Genomic DNA, 17,588 nt, shown 5'->3' on the forward strand with positions numbered 1-17,588 from the left:
TCATATCTTACTTTTTGCTGTTCTCCCAACTTTCAGTGTCAATGTCTAAAATGTCCGAGGAGCTGTTCTCCCACAGTTCTGTCTCCTCGAGGTTGTGACAGTGCAGTCTACAATATCCGAGGAGCTGTCCTCCCAACATTCACTGTCCTGATGGTTGTGACAGTGCAGTCTACAATATCCGAGGAGCTGTCCTCCCAATATTCACTGTCCTGATGGTTGTGACAGTGCCTAAATGTCTGAGGAGCTGTCCTCCCAACATTCACTGTCCTGATGGTTGTGACAGTGTCTGAAATGTCTGAGGAGCTGTCCTCCCAACATTCGCTGTCCTGATGGTTGTGACAGTGTCTGAAATGTCTGAGGAGCTGTCCTCCCAACATTCGCTGTCCTGATGGTTGTGACAGTGTCTAAAATGTCTGAGGAGCCGTCCTTCCAACATTCACTGTCCCCGTGGTCGTGAAAGAGTCTAATGTCTGAGGAGTTGTTCGTATATCCTGTCCCTGGCCTACTTGAGTTTTGATTCCGTCTGGTTGTGGCAGTCTTATCTCACTCCACCATGACAGTAACATAGTGGGGCAGCCAGGTCAGAGTCTGTCGGGTTGTGCCTGCCTAATCTCTCTCAAAATGTCAGTAAGACACGATTCGGCCGGCTTTAACTTACTCATATCTCCTTCCCTAGTCGAAACATGGTGGTTCGGTAGAGCTCCCAGGGCCGATTCGATGAGGAGATAACTGTTTATCTCGTCACCGTGTTGGCCAGGCAGTGGCACAGCCAGGACCGATTCGGCTATGGCTGTCTCATCTCTCCCTCTCGAAGTTACGGCTAAACATTAATGCAATAGCATTTGCCCTATCTGATCATTCATTAACCATACTCCATCGGCCCTGTCGCCTCTATCGTGTTGCCGACACGGTGAGAGAGATGAGACAATCACAACCAAGAGAGAAGAGGCAATCGCAACCAGACCGAATCAAGCCTGGGTGCTCCACCGTGTCTCGACATGGTGATAGAGGTGTCATGGTCACAATTAGACCAATTCGGGCCTGGTTCTCCACCTTTTTATTGACACGGTGAGAGAGATGAGACAGTCACAACTCGGCCGAATTGGACATGGCCCCTGAAGCTGTGAGAGAAATCAGACAGCATCAACCAGGCCGAATGTAGCTACACCTTAAGAGAGAGGTGAGCGACTCACAACCACACCAAATCGGGCCTGACTGCTCCTCCGTCTTGCCCACACGGTGGATGGAGGAGACTGTCGCAGCCAGACCGAATCGAGCCTGGCTGCTCGACCGATGCGAGAGACGCCATGGTCACAACCAGGCCGAATCGGCCCTGCTGGTTGCTCTACCGTGTTTCCGACGCGGTGAGAGTGGTGAACCAGTCCTTGCTGTTCCAACATCTTGCAAACATGGTAGACGACTCAGGCCTGGCTGCTCAATCATGTCCCAACATAACGAAGGAGGTGTGACAGTAACAACCACACCTGCTCAGGCGCGGTTACTTGAGTCCACTGTCTTTCTAACATGTGAGAGAGATGTGACTGGTACAACCAGAGTGACGCGCAACTAGCTGCTACACCGTGTTGCTAAGACGATGAGAAAGATGACACAGTCACAACCAGATTGAAACGGACCTACCTACTTCATCGTTATGCCGACATGGTGAAAGAGATGAGACAGGTACAATAAGACCGAATCGTGCTCGGCTTCGTGTTGGGACAGGGCCGAATCGTTCCAGTTATCCAAGCCATCTCTATCATAGTGTCGGGACACGATGGCGCAGCCCGGGGGGCATTGGTGTATTCCTGCCTGTCTCATCTCTTCATCGCGTGGCAATCATCTTGACCCTCAAGCCTTGGATCAACTCCGCCGACCCGGTGAGGTATTCTGGTTCGATTCGGTCTGGTTGTGATTGTCTCATCTATCACAACTTGTCGGCAAGGCGGTAGAGCTTGAGGGCCGATTCGGTCTGAATGATCAGAGAGAGCAACAGCTGTCGCATAATGTTCTGGTTGTAAAACACCACTTGGTGCCCAATTCGGTATGACTGTGATTGTCTCATTACTCGTTTACCGTATGGGCAAGACAGTTGGGCTGCCAGGACCGATTCAGTGTGGATGTGACCTCTCTCACCGTACTGGCAAAGCAGTGGCGCAGGTAAGGCCATTCATGCGGCCAGGCTGTCCCATCTCTCTCTCATACAGATTCAGCAAGACGGTGGAGCAGCCACACCCGATTCATTGTGACTGTCTCATCTCTTTCAACGTATCGGCCAGGCGGTGGAGAAGTCAGGCCCGATTTAGATTTGACTGTCCCATTTCTCTCACTGTTTCACAGTACAGCTATAATCTGGTGCATTGGCCGCCCCATTCGGGCCGGCTGATGTCTCATCTCTCTCGCCGTATAGGCAACCTTGTTGTGATTGCCACATCTCTCTCACTGTGTCGGGAAATGGTTGAGCAACCAGGTAGGCCTAGTCGGTCTGGCTGTAGCGTCTCATCCGTCCATCATGTTTGCAAGACGTTATAGAGCAGCCAGGTCCAATTCGGTATGTGACTGTCTCATATCTCCCTAATTGTGTCTGCAAGACGGTTGAGCTGCCAGGACCGATTCTTTCTGGTGGTGGCTATCCCAACTCTTTTGCATTTGCTGCTAGGGGTGGTCAAAGAGGACTTAGTTTTCTCACAGATTCGGCACTGATTCAACCTAGCCTGAGCTAATGTGATTGTCATTGTCACGTCTTTCTAACCATGTTGGCAAGACTATGAAGAAACTAGGCCCGATATGGTGGTGACTGTTTCATTCATCCACTGTGTTGGCGAGAAGGTGGAGCAACCAGGCCTGATCGTAACTGTCTCACTGTCTCATCTCTCTCGCTCGCCGTTTTAGCAAGACAAGAGACGACAAGACGAGACGGTCTGGCTGCGACTGTCTCGTCCGTCCAACGTGTTGGTAAGACGATGGATCAGCCAGGACTGTTTCATCTCTCTCACCGTGTCAGTGCCACGGTGGTGCAAACAGTCCCAATTCGGTCTGATTGTTACAATGGCGTCTCTCGCACCAACGGAACATGTCGGAGCAGCCAGTTCCAAGCTGGTATATTTGTGCCGGTCTCATCTGACACGATGGACCAGCTTGGCCTGATTAGGTCAGGTTTTGACTGTCTCATCCCTCTCAACCAAGCCTCTGATTGTGATTGTCTCCACTTTCCGTGTTGGCAAGACAATAAAGCATCCAGGTCTGATTCTGTCTGGTTGTGACTGTCTCATCCGTCCACCATATTGGCAAGATGGTGAACAACCATGCCAGAGATGGTCTGGGTGTGACTGCCTCATCCATCCAGCATATTGGCAAGACAGTGGAGAAACCAGGACTGATTCTGTCTGGTTGTGACTGTCACATCTCTCTTAACATGTTGGCAGGACGGTGGAGCAACCTTACCAGAGTTGGTCTGGGGGTATTAAACTGTCTTATCTCTCTCACCGTTTTGGCAAGATGGTGGATATTAAGTACATATTAGATTGGTATTTTGGGAGTTATTCAAAATCAAAAGTCGGAGATCTTTTTTGCGACACCTAGTACCAAAGAGAAAACAAATGAAAGTGAGTGACTCAGTATAAACTGTAATATGCAATGATCTTTAATTATCTGCACATAAATAGACATTAGTATAAAAATAAATAGTATGCACGTGTTGTACAGAATTAGCTCACAAAACAAACAACAAAGGACACTGCTCATGAAAGCTCGCAAATACTGTATAGCATTTGAAACTGCCCGCAACTTGAGCACTAAATTAATAAATTGAGTTGAGAAGGAATCATGTATGTTGGGTTGACTTGTGACAGGGTGTCATCTATTGACCAACATTCCCATTAATAAAAGAAATCACTATAGTAGTATTTAAGACGCTTTAATTTCAAGAACTGTTTTGTGGTTTTTAGAAGGTCTGCCCCTAATGAATTTAAACATCAAGTCGCATGGCTACTTTCTTCCATTCATAACTACGGCTCACAGGGTAGAAGAACTGTATGTGTCTCAGTGTTGTGACTCAGTTTTTGGCATCAGACAGACCAGAGTCTTTCAAATAAAGAGTCAGGCAACTAGGGAATGCATGGCATCAACATCAAAGCCGCCGCCCATTTCGGAAGATGCGCATTGGGACAGAGCTCTCTTGAGTCACGTGGTACACCCAAGTCAATTCCGCACAACTGGACTTTGAAGAATTCTTCGATCAGCTGAACATGGCCGTCACACACACCTCGTTTCAAAGCAAACGCCAGCTTCAAAGTCACTGATCTCTATGAAACTATTTAGATCAAAGGAAAACATTTATATGAAAAGCGATATGTTTCCGAGAGAGCTGTGGGATCAAAGGAAACTTGCCGTGACCTGACTCTTTATTTGAAAGACTCTGGACAGACCAAAGACTGATGTTTACTTGCTAGCAATGTTAGTAACCTGTCCCTTATAGCGTCTCCTTCATGTTCACATCAAAGCAGAACGGGTTTTGTGAGCAAAAGCAACGCAATGAACACAAGAAACTTAACCTGATTCGAATGAACGCATTGGCTCACCAACGAGAGACTTTTCTCGCAAACTGGGGCCGCAATAGTTAGCAGTCAAATAAATTACAGATACTTCTGTGATGTATTTGACATTGGCTGTTACCTAATTGTACTGACCTGCTAACTCCTGCCGCTATCTTGAATTTATAAAGTTGTTTGTTGATAATAATCCAAGGTTTGTTATCCTAGCTTTCTAAATAGAAGCATGGCATACCAATTGTTGTATTTGCACAGGTTACAAACGTAATAAGTCCTGAATTTGCCTTCTAACGTCCGGATCCTTTATTCTAACACTGCTTCACAAAATTATACACACCAAAGTCATAATTGATAAAATAGTTCGTCGGGATGACGATTCGTGCACGTGATTATAAAATACTCGGGAAACTGGAATAACTCTCTATCGCTCTCTTCTCTCTCTCTCTCTCTCTCTCTCTCTCTCTCGTAGGGGGAGGTCACGTTTCATGTCGGTCTCCGATACTTTCACAGTTTTCGCTTATTTAGGTTTCACGTTTCTTTTCGCTTTTTGGTTCTTTGTTTTCGTTAATATTCAGGCTACCTTCTGGCTGGTAAGTTTTGGTCACTTTTTGTGGCCTTTGTGGGCTTTTGGGAACTTTGGTTTTCAAAATCATGCAGGATTCTCAGGTTCCTGGGCCTAGCAAGGCATACACTACACCATGCAATAGGCCTGCACATACGTCAGGCACTGGTAGTGCAGACGGGCCTAGATCACCAATCAATAGCAGCAAATCATTTGCAGAGGTATTGGATAATCCAATGAGTCAATTGATAAAAGAGGACCTTTTCTGGGGTATGAGCCGAGAACACGGAATACAATGCAGGTTTATTGATGACGCTACCTTGGACGATTACTTGCTCCCAATAGCTAAAATTGTCGGAGCAGAGAATATTGTCGCTGCTTCTAAATGTGAGAGAAAAGCGAAGGTTTTCTTCACGTCTATGACTTTTGCGAATATTGTTACTGCTCATGGGTTGACTGTGAATGGACACTTCTTAGACGTTCATCCGGTTGGAAAGCCGACTACCAACCTCATTATTTCCGGGGTACCACCCTTTCTGCCCAACGATGCCATAATAATGCAGCTTCGTCAATTCGGAACAGTAACCAATAACATCCGTTACATCCCTCTTGGTACCAGGCAAAAGGGCCTAAGTCACATCAAGTCTTTTCGTAGACAAACTAGGATAAGTCTCGATCCCGGGGCAGAGCTGCCGTATACTCTGATGGTTCCGTCTGGTCCTGACCTGGTCAAGGTCTACTTGTCAACAGATAACAATCTACGGTGCGATATGTGTAAGAAAATCGGCCATCCTACGCGTCGTTGTCGTTCAAAAGCAAATTCAACTACTGTGGCTCCTCCTGTCGCAGGAAAAGCACAAGCCGCTTTGTTGGCTTCGACAAATGATCCAAAAACAAGCACCCCAGCCATTCCCACTGTCGCAGGACCTGCAGCGCAGGAGTCCGTTGGAGACTATGTTTCAAAATCAATCAGGAGTGTTGTTGTGGACCCAAAGGCCAGCACTGACCGTCAAAATCTAGATTCCTCTCAAGATGACACTCAACCACGCCTAGGTTTGAATACGGATTCTCTGCAAGATCCTATGGAAACCTCTCAAATAGACAGTTTCAACCCTCTTGTTGGCAATGCACAGCCCCATCAACCAGTTGACACGCCCTCAGTCGATACTCTTGTGGATACGGGCTTGCCGTTCACTCTCGATGGCTTGAACTTCTCTCTAACGGCCCCTTACGTATCTGGAAATGCTGCTGAGAGTGATTCAGTTCCGACAAAGAACGACAGTCATCAAGCGTGCCTTCCATCCAAGCCAGCAACTAGAAAGTCGCGTGCTAGGTCTTTGTCGCCTACCCCATCAACGTCACCGCACAATAGTGACTCGGCCTCGCGCAAGGTCCCACGTATTGAAAAAACTATATCTGCAACAAACGCACAACCTCCTGATGAACCCATTGCGGAGCTTGGGAATGATGATGCGGAGGATGGATCAGCTATGGATCTGGATCGCTCCTTTGACACAATGTCCCAGATATCCGTCTCATTCGACAACATGTCTCAAGCTTCAGATGTACAGTCTGACCCATTTGCCATCATAAAAGCAAACGAATCAGGAGATCTCTTCTCGAACAGGAGGGTCATCGAGTTTCTTAAATACGTTAAAGGTTCTCCAAAGCCCCTGCTAAAGGCTAAAGAGTTTACTAATGATGTCGGGAAGCTGCAGAGAAGTCTTCGCAACTACAGAAGTACAAACAAACTTTCGTTGGGGGACCAAAGGAAGATAACAAGACTTGTCGACCATCTGAATAAGTCCTAACTTTCTATCTACCTACGTATCTTCCAATGGCTTGTTTGGTTGTTGTCTTGATTATGTCTCTGTCCGTTATTTCGGCTAATGTTAATGGTTGCCACGATTCATTAAAACGTGCAGAAACCCTTAGCTTCTTAAAATTGCTCAAATCGGATGTTTACTTCTTACAAGAAACGCACGCTTCCTCAGCAGATGAGGCATTTTGGAACGTTGCTTGGGGTGGCACTATTCATTTTTCTCACGGAACCATAAATGCTAGAGGAGTAGCCATTCTCTTCTCTTCCAGGATGCTAGGGTATGATGTTTCGGTCAATTATCCCGTAGCTAGTAGGTGCATTCATATCCACGGTACCTTCAAAGGACACGGTCTCAACTTCCTAAATGTTTACGCGCCCAACAATGGGGCTGATCGTATAGCGTTTTATAAAACAATTGGTACATACCTCGCTTCCATAGACAACGATGATCCTTTCATTGTGGGTGGTGATTATAACTGTACCCTTACGCCTAGTTTTGACCGACTGAGCGGCAAGGAAACCAACGTTGCTTCGAGTCATGCTTTGAGAGACGTCATCGATAAGCATGAGCTAATTGACATTTGGCGTTCAAAAAATCCAGATAAGATTGAATTCACATGGTCCTGTCGCACGAACCTGAGGAATTCCGCAGCGAGGCTTGATCGTTTCTATGTTTCAGACTACATTGCAAATCACGTTTCTCAAGTGGAGACCCTGAAAGCTTTCAGGTCTGATCACTCACCGGTAAAACTTCTTATCCAGTTACCAAACAAAACGTCAATTCCTTCACCACACTGGTGTCTGAACACTGATATCCTCTCTGAGACTGCATATGGCAGGGAAGTTCGTGATTTTTGGACATCTTGGCAAGCCTGCAAAAACCAGTATGACTCTCTCTCTCTTTGGTGGGAAATTGGAAAGAATCGGCTCAGGTTGATCTCTAAGCAACATTCCATAAGGAAGAACAGAATAGCCGCTGCTGAGGAGAACAAACTAAATCAAGGGATTCATAGGTTGGACTTGCTTCCCAAGCCACTTGACTTGGCCGATACAGCTGAGCTTGAGGAGAAAAAGCAGCTACTTCAGACTTTGAAGGAAAGGAAAATTCGCGGAGCATGTGTCCGGTCACGTTTCCAGTTCTTGCATCATTTTAACGCGTCAACGTCTTATTTCTTTAGCTTTGAAAAGAAGAAGGGCATAAACAGGACAATTTCTAACCTGAGGAAGGAAGCTGGAGAAGTGGTCACTGACCCCAACGACATACGGGATATGGCAAAAGATTTCTACTCCAATCTCTTCGCAAAGGAGCCAACTGATTCCGATGCTCAGGATCATTTGCTTCGTGATCTACCAACACTATCCGAAGACCTCAGGAACTCTTGTGATAGTCCCTTAACGCTCGATGATCTCACGGAAGCTTTGTCAACCAGCTCGAGTAATAAATCCCCAGGTATAGACGGTCTACCTTTTGAGTTTTATAAAACGTTTTGGAGCATACTAGGTCCTGACTTACTAGATGTTTTCACCTATGCTGTCGCAAAAAGCGAGCTACCTATATCGTGTAGACGCTCAGTTGTTACACTTTTGCCTAAGAAAGGGGACCTCAGTTGCCTAAAAAATTGGCGTCCTGTATCACTTCTGTGTTGTGATTATAAACTCTTCACAAAGGCCTTATCAAACCGTTTAAAACACTGCCTACCGGAGGTCATTCACCCTGACCAGTCGTATACGGTTCCAAATAGGTCAATTCTCAATAACATATCGCTTCTACGAGATACGCTTTTCTACTACAACAAGAACAACCTAGATCTTGCAGTTGTTTCCATTGACCAGGAAAAAGCGTTTGATCGGATTGATCATGATTGGCTCTTTCGTGTCCTCCGGACTCTTGGTTTCGGAGAGTTCTACATATCCTGTATCAAACTTCTATACGTTGATGCTGAGTGTATTTTGAAAATCAATCGATCTCTTGGTGCTCCTTTTGGATTCACTCGTGGAATTCGACAAGGTTGTCCATTGTCGGGGTCGCTCTATGCTATTGCAATTGAGCCTCTTCTCAATAACATTCGGATGAATCCTGATATACAAGGGTTGTCTTTTCCAGATACGGATTTACCACCTACTAAACAGAGTGCGTATGCTGATGACTTAAATGTCTTTATTACATCCAATCCAGGGTTCGTGGCTTTAAAAAACTGTATCAGCACTTATGAGAGGGCCAGTTCGTCCAAGGTCAACTATACAAAATCCACAGGTCTATGGTCCGGTGCGTGGCGGAATAGACCTGATCGACCACTCGGGTTGTTGTGGAACAACAAGGGCGTGAGAAGTCTCGGAATCTTTCTTGGCAACGAAACGTTGTTTGAAAAACAAAACTGGGATAACACCATGGAGAAGCTCAAGGTGAAATTTGGGGCGTGGACGCCTGTCCTTAACTGCTTGTCTGAAAGAGGCAAGGTGTTGCTTATTAACAGTCTTGTTCTGTCGACACTTGTATACAAGCTTCAAGTCATTACACCCCCGGCTACATTGGTGGCTGATGTTCAGCGACTCATGCTAGATTTTTTCTGGACCAACAACAAACACTGGATACCTTCGGAAATTTTGTCTTTACCAGTTTACGATGGTGGCCTTGCGCTTGGCAATGTCAAATGCAAAATCAGAGCTTTCCGACTACGGTTCCTCAGAGACGTCCTTTACGGGGAAAGGGGTCATCCCTGCTACGCTGTTGCTCTCTACTACATCAAGAGTCTTCTAGGCCTCAACTATACCCAGGAATTTCTAGTTGCTCGTTTTCCAAACGAGATCATCCGCACTCTCCCAAGGTTCTATTCGGAGTCAATTCGTACCATCTCCCAGATCTCCATAATTCGTGAACCTGACACTCTAACCCTCGAACAAATTATCTCCGAACCAGTCTTCTTTAACCCGGATATTCTCCCTAACTTCTCTCCAGTAAACTCGCTCTTAGCCAAGGCTGGTGTAACTTTACTTAGACATCTTCTCCAGTCGGATCTGTCCTTCAGGAATATTGATGAAATTCATCGAGCTGTACCTGACAACTCCAAACGACTCCTTTCAAAGGAGCTAAAGGCCCTAGTTGAGTCCCTTCCTAGGAAATGGGTAGATTTTCTCGCATCTCCAACTTCAAATGTTAGCTCCTTTGATAAGCCTCAGCTGAGGGATGTTCTGGTTGCAGTTCCAAGGATTCATGAGAAGGGTGATGATGTCTCCCTAAACGGGGACAACCTCCCCTTCGCCTCCATAACAGTCAAGCAGGCATATAATGTCCTCTGTCTGAATGCCTATCAGGAGAAGTATTTCAGAAGGCCTGGTCACAGGTGGGATGATTTTTTGGCCGGGTCTGATGTTGCTCCCATCTTCACCTCTACGTTTTCAAAGCCTATCAAGGACGACCATGCGTTTATTCATTTTAGACTTCTACATGGTGCAATGCCCACTGGTTTGTTCAGATATAACGCAGGTTTTGTAAACAACCCCCATTGTCTGTTTTGTGGGAGTCACGACGACCTACTACATTCCTTTGTACAATGTCATCATCTTACCCCTCTAGCTCAATGCGTAGCAAGCTTAGTGCTGAAAGTCAACAACGAATACTCTTTCTCGATAAAGGACTATATATCTTTATTACCCCTCACCTCTCTCGCAAACAGGTACATCAATTACATTTTTGTCACCGCCCAAGCAGCAGCCTACAAGGCACTTGTGCATAAAATCTTTGGTGAAGGAGCCACCGATCCGCTAGAGATATTTAGATCTTTTCTAAAATACCGTATCAACATAGACTACCTCTATTACAAACTAGAGGATGAAATCATGGTATTTGACAATATGTGGTGCAGGAATGGCGCTTTCTGCACCATCAATGATGCAGAAGAATTGATCTGGAACTTCTAATTTTTCACATCTGGGTTTAACAATCTACCATTTTAGATTTTATCACTTTTGTTTCAGAAAATTCCCTCTAACACTTAATTACGTAACGTCTTTTTTTTAGCAGACAATGTCTTTTTCTAACCGCTTTTAATAGACTTTTCAATATCTAGACCTCAAAATCAATATCAACAAAAGCCAACCAATTGTTATTCACTCCATGCAAAACCACTCCCTGGAGAGGTGCCGCAGCCTAAATGTACGTACGTACCTTGCATTATATTAGTTCAGGAGTGCTTGGATAGGGCTGTATTTATCAGTAGAGGTCATAAAGTCATTATCTAATTGTCTAACTATGTATATGAAATGTACCAACTTCTCGTTTGGTTAACAAAATCTTTGCTTTTTTTTACCTAACAACTTTCTTTAACCCTCCTAACTAACCCAAACAGAAATGAGGAGAATGTACTGACTGCACAAGACAGTCCAAATAGTACTACATACTGATCTGTTAATATCCTCTCTCTCTCTCTCTCTCTCTCTCTCTCTCTCTCTCTCTCTCTCTCTCTCTCTCTCTCTCTCTCTCTCTGCCGAGAGCGTGCGGACAGCTGTTTTGTATTCACGCGCAGCTTTGTCTGCACCAATCAGGGGGCAACGTTGATGCGTCTCCATCCAATGAGGAGCCGCATCAATGCTGACGTAATTGATCACGCTGGGGAGAATGGAGGATTAAAAGTAGACCGTGGGAATTTTCACAGGTATCTTATCTGATACCCAATTCCAATAATCTCGCACACTTAATTCCAAGAATTACACATTACAGTGCTACTCATAAGAAAGGTTTTACAATTACTATACAACATCCCGCGGAACTGGTAAAATATTTTACGAAGTTAAAATATTTTTTTTTTTTTTTTTTTTTTAAAAACAATTAGAGGAATATGACTTTGGCTTAACACATAGTATTGTTGAATGGGGTACAATCAATGATAATAAGGCTTTAAACGAGGTGTTTATGCAGCGAATGAACTTAAATTACATCATATGGTTCGGGGTTCCCAACAGTGTTCAGCCAGCGGCCGAACTTAGTTACAATATATGTATTTTGTTCCACTTACTAATGAATGACCACTTCATTCATGACAAAGTATGAGCATAAGGTTACAATATAATTATACATTGAATCATTAATCTCATGCTAAACAGCATGTTAAAATATGCAATGATACAATGAAGTGTCAAAACCTCTGCTGGGAATATTGCGAAACTGACTGGACCGGTCGACGAGGCATCTGAAAACTGTGGAAAATAAAGTTTAACTCGAAGAACTTCTGGATGACACGCGTATTTACAAAACCTCAACGAAAAAAAATGTTGTTGTCACAAAAGTATCCAAATTGCTTAAATCATACACTATTGTGTGAGCTGTCTCGAAACAGCAATTGCCACAAGCACTGCTTGGAGACAGAAACCCATCACGAAAATAAATCAGTCCCAAGACTGATGAGAGTTGGCTTTGCTAACATGTAGCCGTACAAACATCCAATAAAATAGAGTATTGATAATAAAATACTCAAACTGGAAAACTGTTCAATAGACAGATTACTGTTGCACAAAGCTTCATTGAAGACAAGTAGAAAAAAATATCACATCTATAGCTAATAGATGTTTCTACAATTATCCAACTAACAACTCACTAGCTTTTATAAAAATAGCAATGAGGGTGAAATAATTATTCTCGTAAAGATTTGTTTTGATAAGCAATATAGCAACGTCTTGTTGTAAACACCAAATGACATCATTACCATAACAACGACAACAAGAAACCACTTGAGATGTTTTAAAAACAAACCATATTCTCAATAAATTGTCGTCTAATCACTTTTCTCTTGGCTTTTAGCCAAAATATGTGACTTATCATGAATGGTCTTATCTTTGAACATTTTTAACGGGTTGGGACACCCTGTACATCTTATATCCTTGGCACTTAACACAAACTGGACAATGCTGACAACATGTGGTTCAAATTGAGGTGACCACCAATAGCTAAACTGTTTCTGCCCAAAAGGCACAGAGAGCAAGAGTTCTAGGCATCCATTTTTGAAACGCGCCCGTTTCAAAGTGGTGTAATCAAACTCTGAGGGAGATTGCCAAGTGAGCCGAGACAAATCATCCTGTTGCTTAGTGGACAACACAGAGGGAGCAATCATGCCATGGTTACCCTCGGCATGAGACAAATGAATATTGAAATCACAAAGTTCAGCCTGTGAGGCATAGATGTCGCCTCTATAGGTGGTGGATTCATGAGCGGAACCTGTCTCATCAGTGAAATCCAAAGCATAAGCAGCATGCACAGCTTTCTCATCCTGTGCCTTGTCTGCCTTATGAAGCAAGTTTTGCAACTGCTGGAGATGGGTTACATTTTTCTGACCTGTGGCCCTCAAAAATGCTGGTTTCAACCTTGCAAAATTGAAGATATCAGGAATGATGTTTCCCTTCAAATCTGCTATAATATAGTGTGTCCTATCCAAAACCTGGTGTATAACAAATGGGCCAACCCAAAGAGTCTTAAACTTTCTTGTGTTGGCCGTCATCCCTGTAGTGTTGGGTTTATGTAGATAAACCAACTGACCTTCAGCATAGATGGGAGATTTCTGAAGTTTGTTAGCAATCTTGGCATTTTGAGACAGTTGCTGGTGCTCTTGGAGCTGCAGCATACATTTGGACACATTCTGAAATTTCTGTCGCAGATGTTGGACATACTCAGCATGTGACCGTGAGAGACCTAGACATGGTTTGAAATTCAAAGTGGACAAATCAGCTGGTTCACGCAAGAAGAGCAAATAGAAAGGAGAGTAACCTCCCAAGTGAGCACTTGAAAATGAATTGTATGTGTACACTGCTGTGGACACGAATTGAGTCCAAGAAACACCATACTCAAGGAGATTTGCTTTGATGAGGTCGGCAATGGATTTGATTTGCCGTTCAGCCATAAGACTACCATGGTTTTCTACAGAGACAAGCTTCTGTTGAATGCCAAGTGTCGCACACAGTAATTCAACAAGATGACCGGTGAGAGATGCTGCTGCATCTGACACAATTACAGATGGGACGCCAAACAGAGTAATCACCTTCTGGAGAAGGGCTTCACAAACAGTGGGGGCGTCAATTGTCTTTAGCGGGACGGCCACAACAAACCTGGTCATGGCACATGTCACCACTAGCATATGACGGTAACCTGATGGAGATGTGGGCATGGATTTGAAATCCATACTAATGGTCTGGAATGGTTCAAAACTGGCTGGAATGCGTTCATGAAATGTCCGCATAGTATCAGACTTTCCCTTAAGTTGTTGACACCTATCACATGATTGAATATACGAGACAATGCGTTGGAACATAGATGGAAAATAGAAATTTTTCCTAATGGTGAGATAAGTTCTGGTACATCCTCCGTGTCCCAGAAGCAAACCTGAGCCATGATGTTGGCCTATGATGGTATCTATATACTTTTCCGGAACTGCTAATTGAAAACAGAAATTCTCAGAATTGGTGGGAAAGAAAATCCTGAACAGAATGCCATTGAAAGTCAGATACTGCTCAGATTTGATGCTAACGACCCTAGCAGCTTTCTTATCTGCTGGCAAGATATCATGAACTAAGTAATCATAGATGGGTTTAAAATACGGAGATGTCTGTTGTGCGGTACTAAGCTGTTGTGCCTCAATAGGGAGATTGTAATCCCGAATCACCTTGCGTCTGATGATCTTCAATACCTTATTCAGAGATGCCTGATCAGGGACATGCTTGGTATGCATGCTATCAATCCTTGGAACCAATGGTGTGGGTCTAACCAGGAGATCTAAAATATCATCTGAATACTCTTCAACGACAGAAGATGGAGGAAGAGCGGAATCAATGAGCCTAGGTTCATCAGCAACCTTGGTTGATGATTGAGATTTGTCATTCTGTTGGAGAACAAATGGAATCACTGACACTGGTGGTGCCACTGTTGATGTAACAATGGGCACACGTGGAGCTTTTGGAAGTATAGATACTGGTGGCACATTGTTTTGAATGCCATTAACAAGAGGAGTGTGTGTAGGTGCAACAGACACTGTCTGCTGACAAGGAACATGTGTTCGTGGTTTGGGAATTGGTTTTGGCCTATGCAGAAGAGGCACAGGAATGTTCATTTTCTTTGCATATGACCTGGTAACAATCTTTTCAGGAAGTGGCAGTGTATAAAATGCATGCTCCTGAACAGGGGTTGAAAGAGACTCTAATTCATAAATAACAGGTGATTGTGCCTGGAACGCGATTGGCATAATCCTATCTAACTCAGTATCATCATCTAGAGGAGCACGTGACAAGAAATCAGCTAACACAAGCTCTTTGCCTGGCATGTACGACAACTGAAAACTATAGGGAGACAGTCGCTCAAGCAGCTTTTGCAACCTAGTGGTCGGTGGCTGCTTCTTTGACTTTACAATCTGAACCAAAGAAGAATGATCAACAAAAGCCTGGAAAGTCCTGTCTTGTAACAAATACTGAAAAGCTGTTACATTGATGAGGAGTCCAAGTAATTCAAGCTCACTAACAGAATAGTTCTTTGCCGCCTTTGGCAAGCGCTTGGAATAGTATGCGATGATGCGTTCTTGCCCATCAGAGTATTGAGCAAGATATGAACCTGTAGCAATACGTGAAGTATCACTATACAATCTGAATTCACCTCTAGTAGTGGGTGCATTCAAGACAGGTGGCTTGATGAGCAAGTCTTTGATAGTATGAAAAGCTATCTCATGATGGGGTTGCCAATGGAAATGCTTAGATTTGCGTGTCAGCTCATGTAAAGGTGTAAGCAATTCCTGCAATCTAGGTAAATATTGACTCAAATATGACACAGCACCGACAAACCTTCGGACCGCTTTCTGACATGTAGGGGTCTTCATATTCCTAATAGACAAACACTTGTCATTCATAGCCGAAATTTGAACAAAACCATCAGGAGAAATTGACAGAACATGACCCAAGTAAACAACTCTAGTCTGAAACAAGCGACATTTCTTAGGAGAAATCTTCAAGCCATTGGCAATCAAAGCCTGGAAAATTTGTTGCAGATGTACAGTATGCTCTTTCTTATCTTTACTGAAGATGAGAATGTCATCATGTACTGCACAGCAAAAGAGATTAGAGTTGGGAATATTAGAAAGGATATCATTGATTTTCTGAGAGAAAATGGACGGAGAAATGGACAAACCCATTGGAAGTCTACGATAGTAAAAAGTTCGACCACCGTTGTAGGCAGATATGCCGGTGTAGGCCTGTGCCCTACGAGACAAAGGTAGACAATGAAAAGCACTTTTCAAATCTATGACACTCAAGACTTTACAATTTGACTGACCGATTCTAGCTAAGATGGTTTTCAAAGGAGTGAAATCTTGATTTGCACAATGAACTCGACTATTTAAAAACCGAAAATCTGTTACAACGCGCTTCTCAGTAGAATCCTTCTTCTTGACAAGCAAAATTGGACTGGAATATGATGTATGTCCTTGATGCAAAATGCCCAACTTGACTAATTTATCAAGTTCCTTATCAATGAGAGGTTTGTTTTCCTCAGCGACCGGATATGGTCGGATATAGAAAGGGGTTTCATCCTTGAGATGGATGTCCACCTCAAAATTGGGACAAGTCCCAACCTCACCTCGAAGACTAAATGCTGGAGCATGGTTTTCCAAAATATCATACACACTGGCCTGTTCTGGCGTAGACAGAATACTATGGTCTAATTTAACATCTCGCCTTAAAATGTCCCTAGCTGACAAATGCGAGTCTTGATCATCAACAGGTGGTTGTGACGGAGCACAGGGTTGATTTTGCTTGAGGCAGCTTGGAGACAAACTTTGAGTTACATGAATAAAATCATCCAAGTTGGTGAAGACAATAGGCTTGTCAGACCGAATATTGACGGGTTTACGAGAATGGTTATAAATACGAATAGGAGCTAAACCGTGTTTCAATTTGACCATCATGGTTGAAGGACAAAACCTAGACAAATGAGACGATGAATTCAATATGAGTGCCGAGTTTTTCATGTGATGGGGCAATTTGCCTTTAACATGAATGACCCTAACCTGACCTGGTCTAATGACAGTATTGACAGTAGGACGTAACCAAGCCTTCTTTGACCTGACCTTGAACGAATTTGTAATGAAATCCAAAGAACCTTTGAGTTCCTTCATGGTAGATGTACCCAAAAGAATATCAGGACCAATGAAATTTTCAGCTATGACACAGTATACATTGAAATGGTTCCCTTGAATAGTAAGTTTAGGCTTAATGGCCTGTTTTGCAAACAAAAATTCTCCATTACCAATACGAAATTTGATTGGTTTAATATCAACCTTGGGCAATTTGGACAAATAGGGGGAGTCCCTTACAGTTTCCAAACCAATCAGAGTCTCAGTGGCTCCTGAATCAAATAAAATGACCAAACCTTGGCCTGTGGGTAAATAACCTTTGGCATAATTCCTAGAAGTGAGCTGAATGTCAGCAGAGGATTCACCAAGATATTCAGAATGTGGATTATACGATGAAGACAAATGATCACTAGAATGTTGATCACCAGAATGCTGAGCAGAAAATAGAGTCGGAGAGGCATCTAAGTGGCAGTTAGTGCTTCTCCTATCTAAAAATTTTGCTGTTGTGGTCCAGAGTACTGATCAAACCTAGACCTGTTATCTGGCTTATAGGATTGGAA

This window comes from Lineus longissimus, chromosome 3, assembly GCF_910592395.1.
Source record: "Lineus longissimus chromosome 3, tnLinLong1.2, whole genome shotgun sequence".
In the NCBI taxonomy this organism is placed as follows: domain Eukaryota; kingdom Metazoa; phylum Nemertea; class Pilidiophora; order Heteronemertea; family Lineidae; genus Lineus; species Lineus longissimus.